Source organism: Felis catus, chromosome B3, assembly GCF_018350175.1.
Source record: "Felis catus isolate Fca126 chromosome B3, F.catus_Fca126_mat1.0, whole genome shotgun sequence".
NCBI lineage: Eukaryota > Metazoa > Chordata > Mammalia > Carnivora > Felidae > Felis > Felis catus.
The window spans coordinates 77,142,358-77,165,221 of record NC_058373.1 but is presented as its reverse complement, the minus strand read 5'-3'; the positions used below and the strand labels follow the sequence as shown (position 1 = coordinate 77,165,221).

The following is a 22,864-nucleotide window of genomic DNA, read 5'->3' as shown; positions in this document are numbered from 1 at the left end:
ATTCCACTACTAGATATATAGCCAAAATACAGGAGAATAAAAACATACACATGACTATTTATAGTGGCATTAATCATAATGGTCAAAAAATGAAAACAAATCAAAGTCCATCTACCAATGAATGGATAAACAAAATGTGATATACCCATTCAATGTAATAGCCATCCAAAGGAATAATATAATGATACATACTACAATATAGATGAACCTTGAAAACATCCTAAAATAAGCCAATCACAAATGACCACATTTGTATAATTAAATTTATATGAAATTTTCACAATAGGCAAATCCATAGAGACAGAAAATAGATTAGTGGTCAGAGCGTGGGGAGAGGGAGAAAGAGAAAGTGCATACTAATAATGGGTTTTCTTTTGGGGTGATTAAAAGGTCCTAAAATTAGACAGTGGTGAGAATTACAAAACACTGTGAATATACTAAAAAACTAATGAGTTGTACATTTTACAAAGGTGGATTTTATGCTATGAGAATTGTACTTAAAATAATTAAGGAAGATGAGAGTGAGGCAGGTACACTCTTCTTATATTTGAGGTTAGATCTTTATATGATTGCTTCAGTCTCCATAACTGCCTTTCATTTCCTGATCATGCATAGCCAACAAATTCCATATTAATAACAAAGTAAAGGCACTTTTTTTGACATGTCTGAAGAATGTGTTGTTGAAATAAATTAACGTAAGTTAACAATGTATAAGCCAAAAGCAACTTTTGAATAAGACATACTGCTAAAGAACTTAATTACATTGAGGTGCCAGATGAAGCTGTCACCTCCCTAGTTCAAGCCAACAAGGAGAAAAGGAAGCCAAAAATAAGAAGGGAAGAATGGAAACACTTACCTGAATGATCCAGTTTGGGTTGGTGACTTAAGACAGTTCCAAAGAACTCTCATATCTTCCTAGCATTGGGGCTTCTAAGTGAAGAAGGAGGAATTCTGGATATGAGACAAGAAGTTATGCTTTGTTAAGCATAAAGGTAACCTCCAAAGCAAGAATGAATATAGAACAAGTGAGAAAAGAGATCCAAAAGTTAAATAAAGGTTTTTCTAAACTTTTTTTATTTGCAATTGTTTTTTCATACAGTCCACACAACTGTAGTGATTGCTTTCTCTGTCATGTAGTTTAAAATGAATTTCAGACCACTATCATATAGGATTATATGTGTGTAAATAAAATATCTAAATTATTGCTTCTCAATCAAGTCAATCAGAATAACCCATGAAAATATTGTAACATTTGGATTCCCATAACTGTCCCAAATTCATGGAATCAGAATATCCAGGGTTGATGACTAGTTGATGATACTGATGATGGCGATGGTGATGATGAAATACTTGGAGTATGACTTTTGTGATCAATCAGGTTTGCGAATCACCAGGTATCATTATGAAACAAACACACACATACAGTACGTATAATCATGCAATCTGAAATCTGGAATGTGTAAATTAAGGATATATAGAGGGGAAGTACTTTCCATAAAGACATATGGCCAGTTAGCAGCAGTGTTGCATAAGAACCGAGGTTGGTTAAAAACAGTCTTCTATACGCTGAGCTTATTGTTTCCCTTTACTTCAATTCCCACAGATAGGCGATGAAATTTAAGACTTCATGTTATGTAGCACGGTACAGTTTCTTGCATTAACTTTAAAATAACTTTAAAACCACTGGCCAATAAAACATTTCACTCTTGTAAATGATAAATATCAGGAACAGCTGGAAAATAAATTATTCTTAAATTTCCATGTATATTTATGAATTTGGAAGACCATTTCATCAGAGGTGAAAACACGAAACAGTAAATGATGCTTGCCTCTGGGGAATGGGAAGGTGATGTAGATGTGTAGAGTAGGAGTGATGCTTATTTACAATGTAAATGTGTTATAATCAGATCTTCACATTTTTAAATAATAAAAGGAAATAAAATTATTTATAGAATAAAAGGAAAGAAAATTAACTTATCCAAGAAAAGTTATTAGTTTTTCTATTGCTGTTTAGCAAATTAGCACAAACTTAGCAACTTAAAAAAAAAACATGCATTTTTTATCTCAAAATTTCTGTGGTTCTGGGATCCAGATATATCTTAACTGAATCATTTAAAAGAATGTAATTAATGCAATGGCCAAGACTGAATTCTCATCTAAAAGACAGACTAACTAGGAATGAGTCCACTTCTAGTCTCACTCACACTGATGGAAGAATTCCTTTCCTTGTGATTGTACACTGAGGTCCCCAACTTCTTGCTGCCTATTGTCTGGAAGCTACCTTCAGCTCCTAAAGGAGCTCAGTTCCTTGCCATATGAGTATCTACTTCTTCAAAGCTGGCAACGGAGTCTTACATTACACAATCATGGGAGTGACATCTTCTTACCTTTACCATCTTCTATTGATCAGAAGAAAGTCACAGGATGAGCAAGGACTTGGTTTTTGTAGATCTTGCTGATATAACAGATTATAGTTTGAAAGGAAACAAGTATTTATTGAGACTCTTTTTGCGTCAGGCACTCTATTAAGCATTGTAAGATTCTGTATATATTTCTTACGGCATTCATATAAAATACTGATACTACCAGTTATACTCTGGGATGAGAACTTAGAGTCACTTTTCTTATGTGATGCAAGTAGCAAGTGTTAGAGAATGAATTTCAACAAAAGTCTTCCCTTAATCAGAGCTCTTCTATTTCTATTCTACTACATTACTGTGTTAGAAGACAGGGCTAAAAACAGGGTGTTTTTTGCTCCCCAGTTTGCGTAAGATAGTACATGTTAAATGGGCAGAAGTGAAAAGAAGGGGATGTGAAAAAATTAACAGAATCATGACTAAATCAACTTACATAAGATTTCACAAGTGAATTCAGTTTATATTATTTGTAATTATTGAAGGCAAATACACAACATTGAAACTTAAAAAGACAGTACTTAGATATAAGCCTTGTGGATTATATAGTTTAATATCCAAGGGCACATAATCAAGCTTGTTTTTTGGGGTTTTTTTTGTTTGTTTGTTTTTTTTAAGGAACAGGTGAAGAATTTAAAGCTTTCTCCAGGACTTTCCTTTGACAGTTAAATAGTAATAAAGTCCGCTTAGAAGTTTCGATTTTCTCTTGTAATTGGCAACAGTAATTTCTACATTTTGGATTAATTACTAAAAATTTTCATTTCCCATAGGTGGCAGCATAAACTTCAATAGAATATACATTACTAGCAATATTAGTTCAGATCTTCTTTTCTCATAATGGCAAACTACTATTTTGAGGGTTTTCTGATTCCACTGAGTCCATCTTTTGAATCTATTTAAAATGTTTTAAGTAGAGAATAATTTTTTTTTATTTTTTTTAACGTTTATTTATTTTTGAGACAGAGAGAGACAGAGCATGAACAGGGGAGGGTCAGAGAGAGGGAGACACAGAATCTGAAACAGGCTCCAGGCTCTGAGCTGTCAGCACAGAGCCCGATGCGGGGCTTGAACTCACTGACCGCGAGATCATGACCTGAGTCGAAGTCGGCCGCTTAACCGACTGAGCCACCCAGGTGCCCCTAGTAGAGAATAATTTATTTTGTTAGAAGTACAAGTATAATGTAAGTAAAAGTAAATGTATAAGTATAATTTTGCGTCATTTTTTGAGACAGCCTTATCATTCCATAATGAATAAATGAAAAAAGAACTAAGATTAAAAGCCAAAATTAATAGTTTTAATTGATATAGTTGGGTAGTTAACATGCCACTTTCAGAGTTGACAACATAAGATGATTTTATAATGATCAATGAACTCTTGTCATGCACTGAACTCTCCTTTTTGCAGTATGTACAAGTATGTAGGTGTGTAATCTTATATGCAATCATGTCTGACTGGATCAGCTCTCTCAAACTCTCTATTTTAAGTTTGTTTATTTCTTTGGATTCCCAAAGCAGTTAGAAAAGGGTTCACATTTGTGTTTTAAGTAATGTCAAAATATTCAATCAACTGGTATTTTTCCATACCTTTTGAATTGATTGAAAATTTTTCACTCTCCAAAGTACAATATTTAAATTCTACTTAATGAAGTTATATACAAAACAAAATAAACAAACAAAAATAAATAAGAATTCAGTTGTAGTTAATCTTAGGTTAACGTTCACCTGGAAATGTCTTGATTTAAGGGCATTTGTTTCCTTTTTCATGTTTCGATAGATCTCCTTTCTTTGTCTTTTGTATAAATTAGCTCTTGAGAATCCACTGTATTCCAGAGAAATCTCATACTTCACAGAAAGCTGACTGGATTTTAGTACAGGATATTTTAACACATTTGTCTACCTTTAGGTGTTTTGCTTTATGTTTCAAAGGTATGATAGCAGTTCAACACTCAAATATCTGCCTTTTATAACTTATCTCCTAAGATATGTTCCAAAACAATGAGGTATATTGTTGACAAAGAATTAAATGTAATAATCAAGCAATTAACCAAGGGTATCTGCAGCACTATATAGAAAGACAAATTAAGAAGACTACCATGGTATCCAGAAGCCATCTGTTAACCAATGTCAAATTGATGATAAAGAAAATTGAGTTCCCTTGGCAGTTGGTTTTTCTCCAGCTGTATACAGCTATAAAAGAGCCATCAAAGACAAATCTGCATTTGTTGTTAATTCAGAAATGCAGTAGATAGGCACTGAGAAACCTCCAGTGACAACTTTTTATTCTGAAAGTTGATGCTAAGATTCCTGGGAAAGTTACACATTGGGCCTTGGATAGGCATTTAAGACCATCTTGACAGGGCAAAAAGATGATCAGTACAATTTTCATATGCATGTATGTGCACGCAAATACAGTAAAAATCTGCTCAGACCATGAAATAATGAGATAATCACTTCTAAAGTAATCAACAATGCAAAGGTTAGTTGAAAACTTATACATTTCCCCCAACATTTATTATTGCAATATTCCAATGTGAGTCTCACTTTAAGAAAAGCCTATGACAAAGCAGTACTAGAAAATAATCATAAATTTGGATGGCCTTTAGAAGTAAGACCTGAAAAAGACTAATGTCAAAGACTCAACAAAGGGTCCTCAAGAATCATTACAATACCAATACTCAAAGGAAACTTTAAAAAGTTAACATAATGCCTTGAAAAAGGTTGGGATCTGGAGTCAGGCAAAAGTGATGTTTCAAATTCATACTTCATTTCTTATTAGTTATATGACCTTGGGCATATTACTTAATCTGTAGTAGTGTGTGTATAAAAATGAGACTGATAATAACCGTGCATGGATGTTGAAAGGATAAAATAAATTAATGGGTGTCAAAACTTATTTCTGTCAAATAAAACGTTAAATGTCTTATCAATATTATTGAAGTAATACTAATTGCTAAGGACTTTAAGCTTATTGTGGAGAGGTCACCAGGCTGAGGATCAGGAAATCTAGCTTGTTCTACCAGCTTTGACCCTGTACAAATCATTTAAGTTCTCTGGATCTCAGTTTACTCTTTGCTAAATTGAGGTTGGGATGGGGATAGAATTAAAATGACAATATTAATTCTAAAATCCACTTATTCCAAGGATTTGCGTTAGATTACAAAAAATTAAAGCAAAATATAAAATCACATATTTGCAGAAGAACAATGTTGAAATCATTGCAATCCATTAGATGTGCTGTGTTTATTGCTTATTTCTTAAAATAAAAATTTAAAAGTGGAAAAAGTCAGCTTTTATAGCCCACTTAAGGTTTATGTTTTTATTAGAATGTGTTTTTTTTAATATATGAAATTTATTGTCAAATTGGTTTCCATACATCACCCAGTGCTCACCCCAACAGGGGCCCTCCTCAATATCCATCACCCACCCTCCCCTCCCTCCCACCCCCCATCAGCCCTCAGTTTGTTCTCAGTTTTTAAGAGTCTCTTATGCTTTGGCTCTCTTCCACTCTAACCCCCTTTTTTTTCCTTCCCCTCCTCCATGGGCTCCTGTTAAGTTTCTCAGGATCCACATAAGAGTGAACACATATGGTATGTGTCTTTCTCTGTATGGTTTATTTCATTAGCATCACACTCTCCAGTTCCACCCACGTTGCTACAAAGGGCCATATTTCATTCTTTCTCATTGCCACATAGTACTCCATTGTGTATATAAACCACAATTTCTTTATCCATTCATCAGTTGATGGACATTTAGGCTCTTTCTATAATTTGGCTATTGTTGAGAGTGCTGCTATAAACATTGGGGTACAAGTGCCCCTATGCATCAGCACACCTGTATTCCTTGGGTAAATTCCTAGCAGTGCTACTGCTGGGTCATAGGGTAGGTCTATTTTTAATTTTTTGAGGAACCTCCACACTGTTCTCCAGAGCAGCTACACCAGTTTGCATTCCCACCAACAGTGCAAGAGGGTTCCCGTTTCTCCACATCCCCTCCAGCACCTATAGTCTCCTGTTTTGTTCATTTTGGACACTCTGACTGGCATGAGGTGATATCTGAGTGTGGTTTTGATTTGTATTTCCCTGATGAGGAGCGACGTTGAGCATCTTTTCAAGAGCCTGTTGGCCATCCAGATGTCTTCTTTAGAAAAGTGTCTATTCATGTTTTCTGCCCATTTCTTCACTGGGTTACTTGTTTTTTGGGTGTGGAGTTTGGTGAGCTCTTTATAGATTTTGGATACTAGCCCTTTGTCCAATATGTCATTTGCAAATATCTTTTCCCATTCCATTGGTTGCCTTTTAGTTTTGTTGTTTCCTTTGCTGTGCAGAAGCTTTTTATCTTCATGAGGTTCCAATAGTTCATTTTTGCTTTTAATTCCCTTGCCTTTGGGGATGCGTCAAGTAAGAAATTGCTACAGCTGAGGTCAGAGGTCTTTTCCTGTTTTCTCCTCTAAGGTTTTGATGGTTTCCTGTCTCACATTCAGGTCCTTTATACATTTTGAGTTTATTTTTGTGAATGGTGTGAGAAAGTGGTCTAGTTTCAACCTTCTACATGTTGCTGCCCAGTTCTACCAGCACCATTTGTTAAAGAGACTGTCTTTTTTCCATTGGATATTCTTTCCTGCTTTGTCAAAGATTAGTTGGCCATATGTTTGTGGGTCTAGTTCTGGGGTTTCTATTTTATTCCATTGCTCTATGTGTCTGTTTTTGTGCCAATACCATGCTGTCTTGATGATTACAACCTTGTAGTAGAGGCTAAAGTATGGGATTGTGATGCCTCCTGCTTTGGTCTTCTTCAAAATTACTTTGGCTATTCTGGGCCTTTTGGGTTCCATATGAATTTTAGATTTGCTTGTTCTAGCTTCGAGAAGAATGCTGATGCAATTTTGATTGGGATTGCAGTGAATGTGTAGATAGCTTTGGGTAGTATTGACATTTTGACAATATTTATTCTTCCAATCCATGAGCAGGGAATGTTTTTCCATTTCTTTATATTTTCTTCAATTTCCTTCATAAGCTTTCTATAGTTTTCAGCATACAGATCTTGTACATCTTTGGTTAGATTTATTCCTAGGTATTTTATGCTTCTTGGTGCAATTGTGAATGGGATCAATTTCTTTATTTGTCTTTCTGTTGTTTCATTATTAGTGTATAAGAATGCAACTGATTTCTGTACACTGATTTTGTATCCTGCAACTTTGCTGAATTCCTGTATCAGTTCTAGCAGACTTTTGGTGGAGTCTATTGGATTTTCCATGTATAATATCATGTCATCTGCAAAAAGCGAAAGCTTAACTTCATCTTTGCCAATTTTGATGCCTTTGATTTCCTTTTGTTGTCTGATTGCTGATACTAGAATTTCCAACACTATGTTAAACAACACCGGTGAGAGTGGACATCCCTGTCGTGTTCCTGATGGCAGGGAAAAAGCTCTCAGGTTTTCCCTATTGAGGATGATGTTAGCTGTGGGCTTTTCATAAATGGCTTTTATGATCTTTAAGTATGTTCCTGCTATCCCTACTTTCTCAAGGGTTTTTATTAAGAAAAGATGCTGAATTTTGTCAAATGCTTTTTCTGCATCGATTGACAAGATAATATGGTCTTTTCTTTTATTAATGTGATGTATCACATTGATTGATTTGCGAATGTTGAACCAACCCTGCATCCCAAGAATGAATCCCACTTGATTATGGTGAATAATTCTTTTTATATGCTGTTAAATTCGATTTGCTAATATCTTGAGAATTTTTGCATCCAAATTCATCAGGGATATTGGCCTCTAGTTCTCTTTTTTTACTGGGTCTCTGTATGGTTCAGGAATCAAAGTAATACTGGCTTCATAGAATGAGTCTGGAAGTTTTCCTTCCCTTTCTATTTTTTGGAATAGCTTCAGAAGGATAGGTATTATCTCTGCTTTAAATGTCTGGTAGAACTCCCCTGGGAAGCCATCTGGTCCTGGACTCTTTATTTGTTGGGAGATTTTTGATAACTGATTCCATTTCTTCGCTGGTTATGGGTCTGTTCAAGCTTTCTATTTCCTCCTGATTGAGTTTGGAAGTGTGTGGGTGTTTAGGAATTTGTCCATTTCTTCCAGGTTGTCCGGTTTGTTGGCATATAGTTTTTCATAGTATTCCCTGATAATTGCTTGTATTTCTGAGGGATTGGTTGTAATAATTCCATTTTCACTCATGATTTTATCTATTTGGGTCATCTCCCTTTTCTTTTTGAGAAGCCTGGCTAGAGGTTTATCCATTTTATTTTTTTCAAAAAACCAACTCTTGGTTTCATTGATCTGTTCTACAGTTTTTTTAGATTCTATAGTGTTTATTTCTGCTCTGATCTTTATTATTTCTCTTCTTCTGCTGGGTTTAAGGTGGACTTGCTGCTCTGCTTCTATTTCCTTTAGGTGTTCTGTTAGAATTTGTATTTGGGATTTTTTTTGTTTCTTGACATAGACCTGTATTGCAATGTATTTTCCTCTCAGGACTGGCTTTGCTGCATCCCAAAGCATTTGGATCATTGTATTTTCATTTTCGTTTGTTTCCATATATTGTTTAATTTCTTGTCTAATTGCCTGGTTGACCCATTCATTCTTTAATAGGGTGTCCTTTAACCTCCATGCTTTTGGAGGTTTTCCAGACTTTTTCCTGTGGTTGATTTCAAGCTTCATAGCACTGTGGTCTGAAAGTATGCATGGTATGATCTCAATTCTTGTATACTTATGAAGGGCTGTTTTGTGACCCAGTATGTGATCTGTCTTGGAGAATGTTCCATCTGCACTCAAGAAGAAAGAATATTCCGTTGCTTTGGGATGCAGAGTTCTTTTTTTTTTTTAATCTTTTTTTTTTAACGTTTATTTATTTTTGAGACAGAGAGGGACAGAGCATGAATGGGGGAGGGTCAGAGAGAGAGGGAGACAAAGAATCGGAAACAGGCTCCAGGCTCTGAGCCATCACCCCAGAGCCCGACGCGGGGCTCGAACTTGCGGACCGCGAGATCGTGACCTGAGCTGAAGTCGGACGCTTAACCGACTGAGCCACCCAGGCGCCCCTAGGATGAAGAGTTCTAAATAGATCTGTCAAGTCCATCTGATCCAATGTATCATTCAGGGCCCTTGTTTGTTTATTGACTGTGTGTCTAGATGATCTATCTATTTCTGTATGTGGAGTGTTAAAGTTCCCTGCAATTACCACATTCTTATCACTAAGGTTGGTTATGTTTATGAGTAATTGTTTTATATATTTGGGGGCTCCCGTATTCGACGCATAGACATTATAATTGTTAGCTCTTCCTGATGGATCGACCCTGTGATTATTATATAATGCCCTTCTTCACCTCTTGTTACAGCCTTTAATTTAAAGTCTAGTTTGTCTGATAGAAGTATGGCTACTCCAGCTCTCTTTTGACTTCCAGTAGCATGATAAATAGTTCTCCATCCCCTCACTTTCAATCTGAAGGTGTCCTCAGGACTAAAATGAGTCTCTTGTCGACAGCAAATAGATGGGTCTTGTTTTTTTATCCATTCTGATACCCTATGTCTTTTGGTTGGCATATTTAGTCCATTTACATTCAGTGTTATTATAGAAAGATATGGGTTTAGAGTCATTGTGATGTCCGTAGGTTCATGCTGGTAGCGATGTCTCTGGTACGTTGTCTCACAGGATCCCCCTTAGGATCTCTTGTAGGGCTGGTTTAGTGGTGACGAATTCCTTCAGTTTTTGTTTGTTTTGGAAGACCTTAATCTCTCCTTCTTTTCTAAATGACAGATTTGCTGGCCAAAGGATTCTCAGCTGCATATTTTTTCTGTTCATCACATGGAAGATTTCCTGCCATTCCTTTCTGGCCTGCCAAGTTTCAGTAGAGATATCTGTCATGAGTTTTATAGGTCTCCCTTTATATGTTAGAGCACGTTTATCCCTAGCTGCTTTCCGAATTTTCTCTTTATCCCTGTATTTTGCCAGTTTCACTATGGTATGTCGTGCAGATAATGGATTCAAGTTACGTCTGAAGGGAATTCTCTGTGCCTCTTGGATTTCAATGCCTTTTTCCTTCCCCAGATCAGGGAAGTTCTCATCTATGATTTCTTCAAGTACACCTTCAGCACCTTTCCCTCTCTCTTCCTCCTCTGGAATACCAATTATGCGTAGATTATTTCTCTTTAGTGCATCACTTAGTTCTCTAATTTTCCCCTCATACTCCTGGATTTTTTTAATCTTTTTCTCAGCTTCCTCTTTTTCCATAATTTTATCTTCCATTCCCCTATTCTCTCCTCTGCCTCTCCATCCGAGCTGTGGTTGTCTCCATTTTATCTGGCAGCTCATTTATAGCATTTTTTAGCTCCTCCTGGCTGTTCCTTAGTCCCTTGATCTCTACAGCAGTAGATTCTCTGCTGTCCTGTATACTGTTTTCAAGCCCGACGATTAATTTTATGACTATTATTCTAAATTCACTTTCTGTTATATTGTTTAAGTCCTTTTTGATCAGTTCGTTAGTTGTCGTTATTTCCTGGAGATTCTTTTGAGGGGAATTCTTCCGTTTCATCATTTTGTATAGTCCCTGGAGTGGTGCGGGACTGCGGGGAACTTCCCCTGTGCTGTCTTGAATAACTTGCGTTGGTGGGCAGGGCTGCAGTCAGCCCACCGCTGGGGCCACAGTCAGACTGGTGTGTGCCTTCTCTTCCCCTCTCCTTGGGGCGGGATTCACTGTGGGGTGGCGTGGCCCCTCTGGGCTACTTGCACACTGCCATGCTTGTGGTGCTGGGGATCTGGCGTATTAGCTGGGGTGAATCGGCAAGGTGCACAGGGGTGGGAGGGGCAGGCTCAGCTCTCTTTTCCTTTGGTGATCCACTTCAGGAGGGGCCCTGCAGCACTGGGAGGGAGTCAGACCTGCCACTGGAGGGATGGATCTGCAGAAGCACAGCGTTGGGTGTTTGTGCCATGCAAGCAAGTTCCCTGACAGGTACTGGTTCCCTTTGGGATTTTGGCTGGGGGAGATGGCGCTGGTGAGTGCCTTCGTTCCCCTCCAAGCTGAGCTCTGTCATCCGGGGCTCAACAACTCTCCCTCCCGTTGTCCTCCAGCCCTCCCGCTCTCGAAGCAGATCTGTTAACTTATAACCTTCCAGATGTTAAGGGCCCCTTGCTGTCAGAATACACTCCGTGGGCCCCTCTGCCCTTGCAAGCCAGACTCAGGGGCTCTGCTTGGCAGGCGGGCCGCCCCTCCGCCCCGGCTCCCTCCCACCAGTCCTTGTAGTGCGCACAGCCTCTCTGCCCTTCCTACCCTCTTCCGTGGGCCTCTCGTCTATGCTTGGCTCCGGACAACCCGTTCTGCTAGTCTTCTGGTGGTTTACTGGGTTATTTAGGCAGGTGTGGGTGGAATCTAAGTGATCAGCAGGACTCGGTGAGCCCAGCGTCCTCCTACGTCACCATCCTAGAATGCGTTTAAGTAAATATGTATTTAATTTATTCATCCCAGCCACCTAGTTGAACAAGATTCAGCCAGAACTGTGTCTGACTTTTCTTGTACTGGCAGTTTAGAACTTTAGAGTTAGAGAAGATTAAAAAACACACACAAAAAAAAACCAAAAAACAAAAACCAAAAAAACAACTTATCCATTCCCCACTTAATGGGTGGGAAAAAATGCCATATGAGAGATGTTTGTAAATGAGAGAGTATTGGTTCTAGAACCCACATCTCTTGACCCCTAGATCAATCTTTGTTCCACGTCACATTTCACTGTTTTTAACAATCTTGAAAATGCATTCCATCTCTCATCACGGTCTCTGTTCCTGATACCTTATCTGATTTGATTAACTTTGACTGAAGTTACCACATTTTAGTTTACTACTGCTATGTTGAACAAGCATTTCACATTGATGATCTCAAAATACAAATGTGTTTGGTCTCCCATTGCCACTTGAAAATGTATCCCCCCTACCATCGTACAAAAACTTAGCAAACCTCATCATTTTTCAGTTCATTCCTAAATATCAGACATTCAATAGTCATTTCAGGTTACAGCATATAGTTTCAATTCAGAAATACTAAATGCTGCTTCAAGATAGTAACCAATATTTGAATCTTCATTAAAAAATAAGAATCTTTTCCTTTTAGGCATGGTTGGCTTTTTCATGCACTTCTTCCATTAGTTAGCTGCTGTACTGAGCTTACATGATCAGTGAATTCAGAATGAGAGAGAAAGCTGAAGAGCAAGGCTGTTTCTGTTTGCCTAGTTACTGCTAATGCAGTAGGCAAGCTTAAATTAAATTTAAATTATAAGAAAAATATGCAGGATACAGTAGGAGTTTGGATATAGAGAACAAATAAAAACAGTTAAAAGTAAAACACTGATCTTTGACACAGAGCAAAGGCAATACAATGGAGAAAATTCAGTGTTTTCAACAAATGGTGTTGGAACAAGTAGATACACATGCCAGGAAAAACAAAAAAAAAAAAAACCAAAAAACACAAAAACAAAATAGAATCCAGACACAGACGTTTCATCTTACAACCGGATTTTTAAAAATAGGCCAAAATCTTAAAAGGCATCTCACCAATGAAGATATACAAATTCTAAATAAGTATATGAACTATGTTAAACATCATATGCCATCAGGGAAATGCAAATTAAAACAATGAGATAGCACTGCACACCTATTGAAATGATGAAATTCCAAAACACTGACAAGCACCAAATGCTGGAGGGGATGTAGAGCAATAGGAACTCTAATTCATTGATGGTGGGAATGCAAAATGGTAACGCCATTTTGGAAGACAGTTTGGCAGTTTCTGATAAAATTAGCATCCTTTTACTATACAATACAGCAGTCACACTCCTTGGTATTTACTCAAATGAACTGAAACTCATATCCACACAATAATCAGCACACAGCTGTTTTCAGTAGCTTTTCCAGAATTGCCCAACCCTGAAGTAACCAAAAGGTCTTTCAGTAGGTGAATGGATAAATAAACTATGGTATATCAACAAAATGGAATAACAGCCAGTGCTAAGAATAAATGAGCTATCAAGCCATAAAAAGACTTGGAGGGCATATTACTAAGTGAAAGAAGCCAATCTGAAAAGGCTGCATACCGTATGATTCCAAATATATGACCTGGAAAAGTCAAAACTACAGACAAAGTAAAAAGATCAGTGGTTTCCAGAGGTCAGAGGAGAAGGAGGGATCAATAGGCAGAACACATAGAATTTTTAGGGCAAACAAGCTATTCTGTGTGATACAATATTAGATACATGTCATTATATGTTTGTCAATACCCATAGAATGTACAACCCCAAGAGTGAAACCTAATGTGAATTATGGACTTTGGATCATAATGCTATGTCACCATAGCTCATCAGCTGTAGAACTGTACTAGTTTGGTGAGGAATGGTAATAGTGGGGGTGGGGTGGGGTGGGAGTACATGGGAACTCTGTATTTTCTGCTCAATTTTGCTGTGATATAAACCTGCTCTAAAAAATAAAGTCTATTTTTTAAAAGATAAGGCAGAAGTGTTTAACTTAATACTTTTAAAAAAAGATAAACTGGGACACCTGGGTGGCTCAGTCGGTTCAACGTCCAACTTCAGCTCAGGTCATGATGTCATGGCCCATGAGTTCAAGCCCCACATCGGACTCTGTGCTGAGAGTTCAGAGCCTGAGGCCTGCTTTGGATTCTGTGTCTTTCTCTCTCTTTGCCCCTCCCCTTCTAGCACTCTGTCTTTCTGTCTCTTTCAAAAATAAATAAAAACATTAAAAAAATAAATAAATAAAATTAAAAAAAAGAGAAACTGAAATTTTTGTTAGATAATTATATAAAGAGTTAGCTTTGGGCACATTCAGTTGGAGGTAAGAGTAAGTTTTAAATAAATTTTTAAAATGTATAAATGTTCTACTACAAAATGAATTCCCCTACAAAAGAAAGGAAGAACAAAAACAGAGACAACAAATCAACTATAATTCATGTAAGACCACCTATCAATCTTGGATCTGTTTTAAACAATATCTAAGGTAAGAAAAAACATTAACTGAAATATAGATGATCACATCAAAATCACTAAACAAATATAATTTGTCACAGAATATAAACCAAAATATATCTAATTCATATTCTAGAATAAATTAGACATGTATAAGCAAAATAGGAAGAAAAGAGAGCACTCTCTGTCCCCCGCTCATGCTCTGTCTCTGTCTCAAAAATAAATAAATGTCAAAAAAAAATTAAAAAAAAAATAGGGGCACCTGGGTGGCTCAGTCGGTAAAGTTTCCAACTTTGGCTCAGGTCATGATCTCATGGTCCATGAGTTCGAGCCCCACGTCGGGCTCTGTGCTGACAGCTCAGAGCCTGGAGCCTGTTTTGATTTCTGTGTCTCCCTCTCTCTTTGACCCTCCTCCATTCATGCTCTGTCTCTGTCTCAAAAATAAATAAATGTCAAAAAAAATCTAAAAAAAAAGAAAGAAAAGAGAGCGTGAGGTACCATAAAGGTTAGAAACAAAATGTGACAGTTTCTAATGTTGAGATTCAACATTAGGATGTTTACCCCCCAGCTAGCTTTAATAAACCATATTCATTCTTTAGAAGCAAAGTAATGGTTAGTCAGTGTAGTATGAAATAGAAAATATATACTTCCATGTATTTCAGTACATACCTCTATAATAGCATTTACTACAATATATTCAATCACTTTATTTAAATATACATATAACCTCCTATGGAAAGGATTTGTATGAATAACACTTGGCACAGTGGCTGCAATACAGCTGTCTCTCAAATGCATGAATAAATGAATAACCAGAAGTATATTGAGCTGTAGGGGAGAGTAAGCATAATTATACTATTTATTATTTTCTAAATGTATATTCTTAGCCAGTAATTATATACTTTAAAAATATTGCTCTGCTTAATTATATGATTTGTGATTATCCATTACTATATCTGAAATAAGGAAATGTCAATTAAGTTCTTTGACCACACGGTCCATAAATGGAACTGAGTATATATACCCAAGTACATATATCAAAAGCATTTGCACTTCCATTATACCATATACCTAGGAATTATATGGTTTCACTAAGTTATATTACTTGAAAAATAAATAGTAAGTGGCATGACCAAGGTAACATAGACAGAACCTTAACTCCAGTGTTCATTTGGCTCAAAGAAAGGATTATCACTCAGTCTGTATTCTTTTTGTGTTCATATGTAACAAAGAACCATGACTAATAATGTCTAGCTAAGCAAATGGCTACTAACCTCTAAGACATATGAAGTTAACAGTAGAAAACGGGGAAAAAGAGTCAGGGCAGAGTAAAAACAGCATGCCAAAAAGCCTCCAGGAAATAAATAAAGTTGAAGTAAATAAATAAGATGTTATGACAAGATATAGAGGAAAATGTTCCCTGGGAACTCCAGGAAAAGCCACAAAGGACTGTAGTTTTGGTGCTACCTGTGGGAAACCAGTGCGATTATTATTCCAATGACCTTCAAGATATTTACTACATCAGTCTTTCCTGCCTAAGGTAGGGACCCATGATGTGTGGTACAAATACAAGTCAGTAGGTGAACAGGTTTAAGATGCAATGTTCTGTTCACTGGTTTATCATGTAGAGAATGATGAGATATTAATATGATAGAATGAAATAATGCACAAAAGCCTGAAAAGAATAGTCTGAGGATGAAAAAAAAAAGAGAAAGTCATAGTTTTTAGATCATCTGGGGCCTTCTTTGGGCCTTTCTTTTCTTGGGTCTCCTTAGCAGACATGGCTAAGAAATTTTTACATGCTTAAAATAAACATTGAAGAGTTGCAGGTCACTGCCCAACTATAGTTATTGTAGTAAATAAAATTAGGGAATAATAGCTAGCTTGAAGTCACTTCCTGGTAGAGAACACAGACAAGGAAACATGACAACACAAAAAAAGGAAAGAATGGGGCTGAGGCTCAACTATTTGGTACCCACTGTGATCCCTGTACCCGTGAAGAGAGGGAAAACTGGAGTGTTTAGCTCTGGCAACCAGTGGAGACCAAAAATTTGTCATAGGAAGGTCGAAGATAGCATGAATGCCTGGTTACATCTAGAATACTTCCAGGGAATAGGGTCTGACAATTTTGCTCTCTTTTTCTAGAACTATGCTTTGGCAATTAACCTGTGTGCATAAGGTCCATACACAATATTTTTCGTGGTTGTAACCATTCTTGCCAGGCTGTAAACTAGCCCATGTTGGACAGAAGTTGGGTCAAGCTGACAAATAGAAGCACATGTTACAGCAAAGACAAATAACAGTAACTCTACACAACTAGTACACGTGCAGACCCATTCTAGGGACAATCTAAAACTTCTGGTGTCAAATCATGTCGTCCAAGGCAGAAAATCAGAAGTTGGAATGAGTTTTTATGTTGACAAACAAGTCAGTAAGTATTTGAAAAGTTACAGCAAAGAAAAGGCACATCTTAGCTTTTTTCAGTGGAAGAATGAAGGAAGGGTAAAGTTACCTGCGTCTTCACCAAGTGAACTTTACACTGAAAAGAGCAAAACAAACATGAAAAATTGACAATTTCAAAATAGATAAGAACACAGTAAAAGAGTACCTTTGTACTTAGTTTCTAGATCTATACACCATGGTTACTTAGAAGTGGGGGCAAAAAGTGGTATCATTGCAAAATAACTGTTCACTACATTTTTTTTTTCAACGTTTATTTATTTTTGGGACAGAGAGAGACAGAGCATGAACGGGGGAGGGGCAGAGAGAGAGGGAGACACAGAATCGGAAACAAGCTCCAGGCTCTGAGCCATCAGCCCAGAGCCTGACGCGGGGCTCGAACTCACAGACCGCGAGATCGTGACCTGGCTGAAGTCGAAGGCTCAACTGACTGCGCCACCCAGGCACCCCTACATTTTGAATCTAATGGAAAATGTATATGACAGACAAATATTACTCTAGTAGTGAGTTTCTTATTTATAGAAATGACCAAGAAACTACAAAAGATGTTGAAAAAAGACAGTTTTCAAGGGCTGTGAAGTTACCTTCCAAATGTTAGCACTACTAAGTGCTAAGAAACACTGTCTCTTGGATCACCTGGGTGGCTCAGTTGGTTAAGCATCTGATTCTTGATTTTGTCTCTCTGCCCCTCCCCTGCCCACATGTACTCTCTAGCTCTCTCTCAAAAATAAAAAAAATAAACATTAAAAAAAGGAAATCATTGTCATCTTTATTATCATAAGAAAGCATGATATTTATTATATTATATGTCCATGTTAAAACTAGTATATATAAAATTAGGCCGAAAACTCAAATAGGCTGCTTTGTTCTAGGCTCAGAATAGGCCCTTTAGCACTGGATAACTGTGAATGAATTAATTCTTTGCTTCTTTCATTCTTGCCTAATTATACCTATATTAAGCAAACACATTTAGGCTTTAAAGTCCAAGCTAATTTGAATACAGATGTTGATAAAAAGATAATGCAATTATATGACCCTTAATGTTTATATAAAATCAAGATAACCTGAGATTTTGGTGTATCATGTGGTTTTAGCAAGCGGTATGCTTGCCAGATGTTTTTTTTTTTTTTTTTTAATAAAATAATACATAGGAACCTCTCACGAGAAAGAACAAATGTTGTATTTGAGTACTTCCTGTTAATCTCTCCCGCCCTTACCCAAAGTACCACCACCAGCATTAGCACCTCCATAATAATTACATCTCTTACAAATGAGTGGTAGAGTATTGTGGTGGGAGGAGACTGAATTAGGAGAATATGGGAGAAATCAGGCTTGTAAAAATTGTGAACAATTTCTTTCTAAAATATGATTAAAGAGGAACCCACATTTATCCAGAAAATTTCTTAATATTCTGACAAATAATCTCCTTATTTTTGAATCAAAGGACCACAGTTGAGACATCTGATTACTGTAACATACATCCTTATATGAAGTATAAATATTACTTTGTATATTATAAAATTATTTTCTCAAATGTAGAAGATACACAAAAGACACTTAATATTTTTAAAAGAATGGATGAGATTTACCTCTTAGTTTTTCACTGAAAGAGCACACATAATAACTTGTGATCTTCCCTAGCCAACTTTCAAAACCAGTGGACAAAGACACAGATATAGAAAACAATAAATTTTTTAACATGTCTATACTAATTGTAATGTACAAAATCCTAGTTACAGCTCTGGAAGTGGTCTGTAATGTCCAGTTTTAGACATACAAACAAGAAGAACAGACATTAAAATAGGAAAATTCCCAGCCTGTCAATATGAATTATGGTCAAGAGTATCAATAGACAAATAAGACATAAGGTTATAAATATGAAGCAGAAAGTACAGGCCTTAGCTATTACACTGGAAATGTTTCTCAAAATAAAATTTAAGAACCAGATTAATACCTTCAAAAATTAACCACAGCTTCTATTGATAGAAATTTAATTGTAAGTTTCTATACAGTTATGTTTTGGGGGTGATTGAAAGGCCAAGTGCTCTTCGTTATATTAGAACTGCAGGCAAAAGTTTTCCTCAGCTTTCAGATGCAACACTTTGATGCCTATAGAGTTAAAGATCGTTTCAACACGAGATGTCGGGTAGAAAAGCAGAAATGGCAATCAACAGACAGAAGATTCTAGGCTACCACTGAGTCAAGGAGACAAGCAGCTAACAAGAAAAATGAGAAAAGAGGGATTTAGGTGTAATCGAATACCATTAAAAATTTTTAAGAAACTCACAATTTCATGACAAACAATAGCATTATCTTGTATTCACCCAGCTCTTTTTACATATACCAAATGTCTTGGTAGAGATTATTGCGTTAATGCACACAACAATTGGTCTCTGATATGGAATGGAAGCAGGTCACATTATTTGACAGTCATAGAGCAATTCAGTAATTTTCTGAGTAAAATCAGAATCCAAGCAATCATAAATTTTAATTTACTAATCTATTTCCTAGCTTGTATTACCTATACAAAATGTTTTCAATTTCTTCCCCTATTCACGTGGCTGAACACTTCACCATTTGCTGATGTCAAAGTTTGTTATCTTTGAACAATGATCAAGCTACTGCTGAAGAACATTATTTCTCTATCACCTCTGAGGACTTCAGAGTAAACAACATTGCAAAAGAGATATGAGCTAGGGTGCCATTATCATAGGCCAGAAACATCCAGAAAACAAAAGACATTATTTCTTCTCAACTCTTTTGAACAACAAATGTGTAATATATGTCTAACCATCAGAATAATGAAATAATATGTACTGATCTGTGACAATAATTTCAAATACTCCTGTAACACTACTTTTTATGTTAGATCTTAATTTAAAGAGGACACTAGCATAAATCACCCTTTTACAATAAAAACCAGTGATTTCCTCTCAACTCAATGCAGTAAGGTAGAGTCATTTCACTTCAAAGTAGCCCCCACAAACATAAACAAGGTAGCCATCTCTCAAGTCATGTCTAAAACCAAATTGAAACAACTTCATAATGACTGATGGCTTCAGGGGAGCTCTACCTTAAACAAACAAACAAACACACATACACAAATAAATGTATCCCTATTATGTGGAGTAAGCGATGTTTGTTAGACACAAAACTATGATGTGGGTTAAATTTTTTTTTTTCTGCATTAGCAGAGGAAGACAAAAATCTTAATAGAGTAGAACAGCCTACATGTTAAGGATTCCTGAAGTCTGCAAGGGATGATGCTTCCTAGTATTTATTGGTGTAGAGAAGGTGCTCCTGCTCTTCCTAAAGCTTCTAACACACTGTTAGCCATCATACTTTAAATGAAAAAATTCTGGAACAATCTGGAATTACCTGGTTCCCAAGCCAGCCAGCCTGTCAACATTTGAAAATCAATGTTACCAGTTTCTTGTCTAGTGGGAAGTTTACTTAACAGAGGTAACTCCACAGTCATCCTTGGCACACCTGGTCACAGAAACACATGATTTACACAGCTGCACAGTCTGGGTTTGTGTTGAGAGAGATTTAGCAGATGAGGCATAAAATTTGAAAATATGCAGCCAGGGAGATGGGTAGTATGAAAACCCTCTGTTCCATAAACATCGGTCTTCAGATTTTTGTTCATAAGTCTTTCCAGCTAAGTAGAAAAGTGACAAAGTTCTAAAAAAGTATATGAGTATGCTGTAAAATGAATAGATTAGCCAACATGAACTGGCATAAATAAATGTTCACCATTTTAATGCATCATTATAACATGACAATTGAATGAACACATTGGTCAGGATAATGTTGGAAAACAAAAATAGGAAATTAGGCCTATGGAAACATGAGGGACAAATTCAGAAAATATAAACAAAGGTATCTACACTTATCTTGTTCAGAAGGTAAAGTGGGAGTTAAAAATGTAGGGGGGGGTGCGGGCAGCATCCAGGAGATTCACCTGGCTAGGCTTGTTGTTGGACCTGAGATGTTGTAAAAATTAAGCTCTATGAAAGAAATGGGGGAGAGGCAGATAGAAATCATGAATTTGTTAATGTGTCTTCTTCTGTGTGCCTTTTTAATCTAGCACTATTGTACCCAGTTAAATCCCAGTTACTAAATAATAATTTGTATTGCACTACCTCCCATGGAGAAAAGATTAATCCATAAAAAATCTTAGGGATATACCATGAATGATCTTCATTTCATATAAAATGAACATGTTTTATTTTTTAATAATAGTATTTAGTTAATGATGCCACTTTTTCTTTATCATTAATATTCTTAGTGCAAAATATTTTGGAATGCAATATATTGAATACTTTTGTCTTACCAACTAAATGCTAACAATATTATATAGCCATATGTACCTCACTCATCCTGAAACTTTACTACTCGCTATTATTTTAAACATATGTACACATTAATAAGGACAATAGCATTAGAACCTTATTTTAGAACATGAAAAGAAGCATTATACATGATCATAATAAAAATAATAAACATAATTACTAAATAGTTGTCAAGCGTAAAGCTTATCTTGGATGCGCAAATGATGTGGAAATTAACACTTTCAATTGCTGGTCAAAATAAAGTGGTGAAATTTGAGTCAACTCAGCCTGGATGCCAATTACTCCAAGAAGCCTTCCAACATATCCCAACTTTAAGTGACAATTTACTTGCTGAAGTCTCAGAGCAATTGATTCATATCTGTTTTATGAAAAAAAAAAAATACTACCCATGAACCATTCCATATAATTCATTGTATACTTTATCTCTTCTATCCCTCTGGAAAGTTTTAAGGGCAGGAGATTTATCTGATTTGTTTTCTAAATGGTTAATTTAGATTTGTTTTCTAAATGGTTACTTTTTAATGAATGATAGTCTTTTTTTAAATTTTTTTTCCATGTTTTTTATTTATTTTTGGGACAGAGAGAGACAGAGCATGAACGGGGGAGGGGCAGAGAGAGAGGGAGACACAGAATCGGAAACAGGCTCCAGGCTCCGAGCCATCAGCCCAGAGCCCGACGCGGGGCTCGAACTCACGGACCGCAAGATCGTGACCTGGCTGAAGTCGGACGCCTAACCAACTGCGCCACCCAGGCGCCCCATGAATGATAGTCTTATAAGGTCTCAGGGTATCAGTCAGGGTGATAATTCTCATCTGGAGCTTCTTATTACCATCTTCCAAGATCACTGATCATTGACATAATTTAGCCTCTTGTGGTTGTAGAACTGAGATCCCCATTTTCTTGACATATTACTCCCTTCAAATTCAAGCAAACAAAGGACCACTGCATTTTTTTAAGCTTTGAATTTCTCTGGATTTGCTTTTAAGGGATCATGTGATTATATTGGACCCTGGCTGCTGGATAATCCAGGGTAATTTCCCTGTTTTAAATTCAACTAATCAGTTAATTTAATTACATCTACAAAGTTCCTTTTGACATGGTAAATAATATATTCACAGTCTATGGGTCAAGGGATCAAGGAGTAGAATCATCTTGGAGGCTACAATTCACCTACCATATCTATCTTGTCTAAAATTTTATTTTCTAATATATACTTATTTGAGTATGGAAGCAGAATTTTATTAGATCACTATTCCTAAAGATGAGAATATAGTCATTTTCACATTCATACTTCAGGGTGAATTAGTGAGAATTTTAATTTTTTAAAAACTAACATGGGGCGCCTGGGTGGCTCAGTCGGTTAAGTGGCCGACTTCGGCTCAGGTCATGATCTCACGGTCCGTGAGTTCGAGCCCCGTGTCGGGCTCTGTGCTGACAGCTCAGAGCCTGGAGCCTGTTTCCGATTCTGTGTCTCCCTCTCTCTGACCCTCCCCCATTCGTGCTCTGTCTCTCTCTGTCTCAAAAATAAATAAACGTTAAAAAAATTAAATAAAATAAAAAAATAAAAACTAATATGTGCACTTAAGGAATAAGATTTGTAGAAATGCAAAGGATAATATAGAAGGATGGTGTCATTTTATAGCATGGACAGGTATTTCCCAGGAG

General features: G+C 36.6%; 1 long non-coding RNA gene across 35 annotated transcripts in view; it reads right to left on the bottom strand.

Moving 5' to 3' along the window:
- Window positions 1-856: 856 nt before the first annotated feature.
- LOC102899317 overlaps window positions 857-22,864 on the bottom strand; it is a 582,165-nt gene continuing 560,157 nt past the window's right edge. For all 35 annotated transcript variants that reach the window (XR_006599459.1, XR_006599462.1, XR_006599457.1 and 32 more), the window contains one exon: window positions 857-951. This is a non-coding gene — a long non-coding RNA (uncharacterized LOC102899317). The remainder of the gene's footprint in view (window positions 952-22,864) is intronic.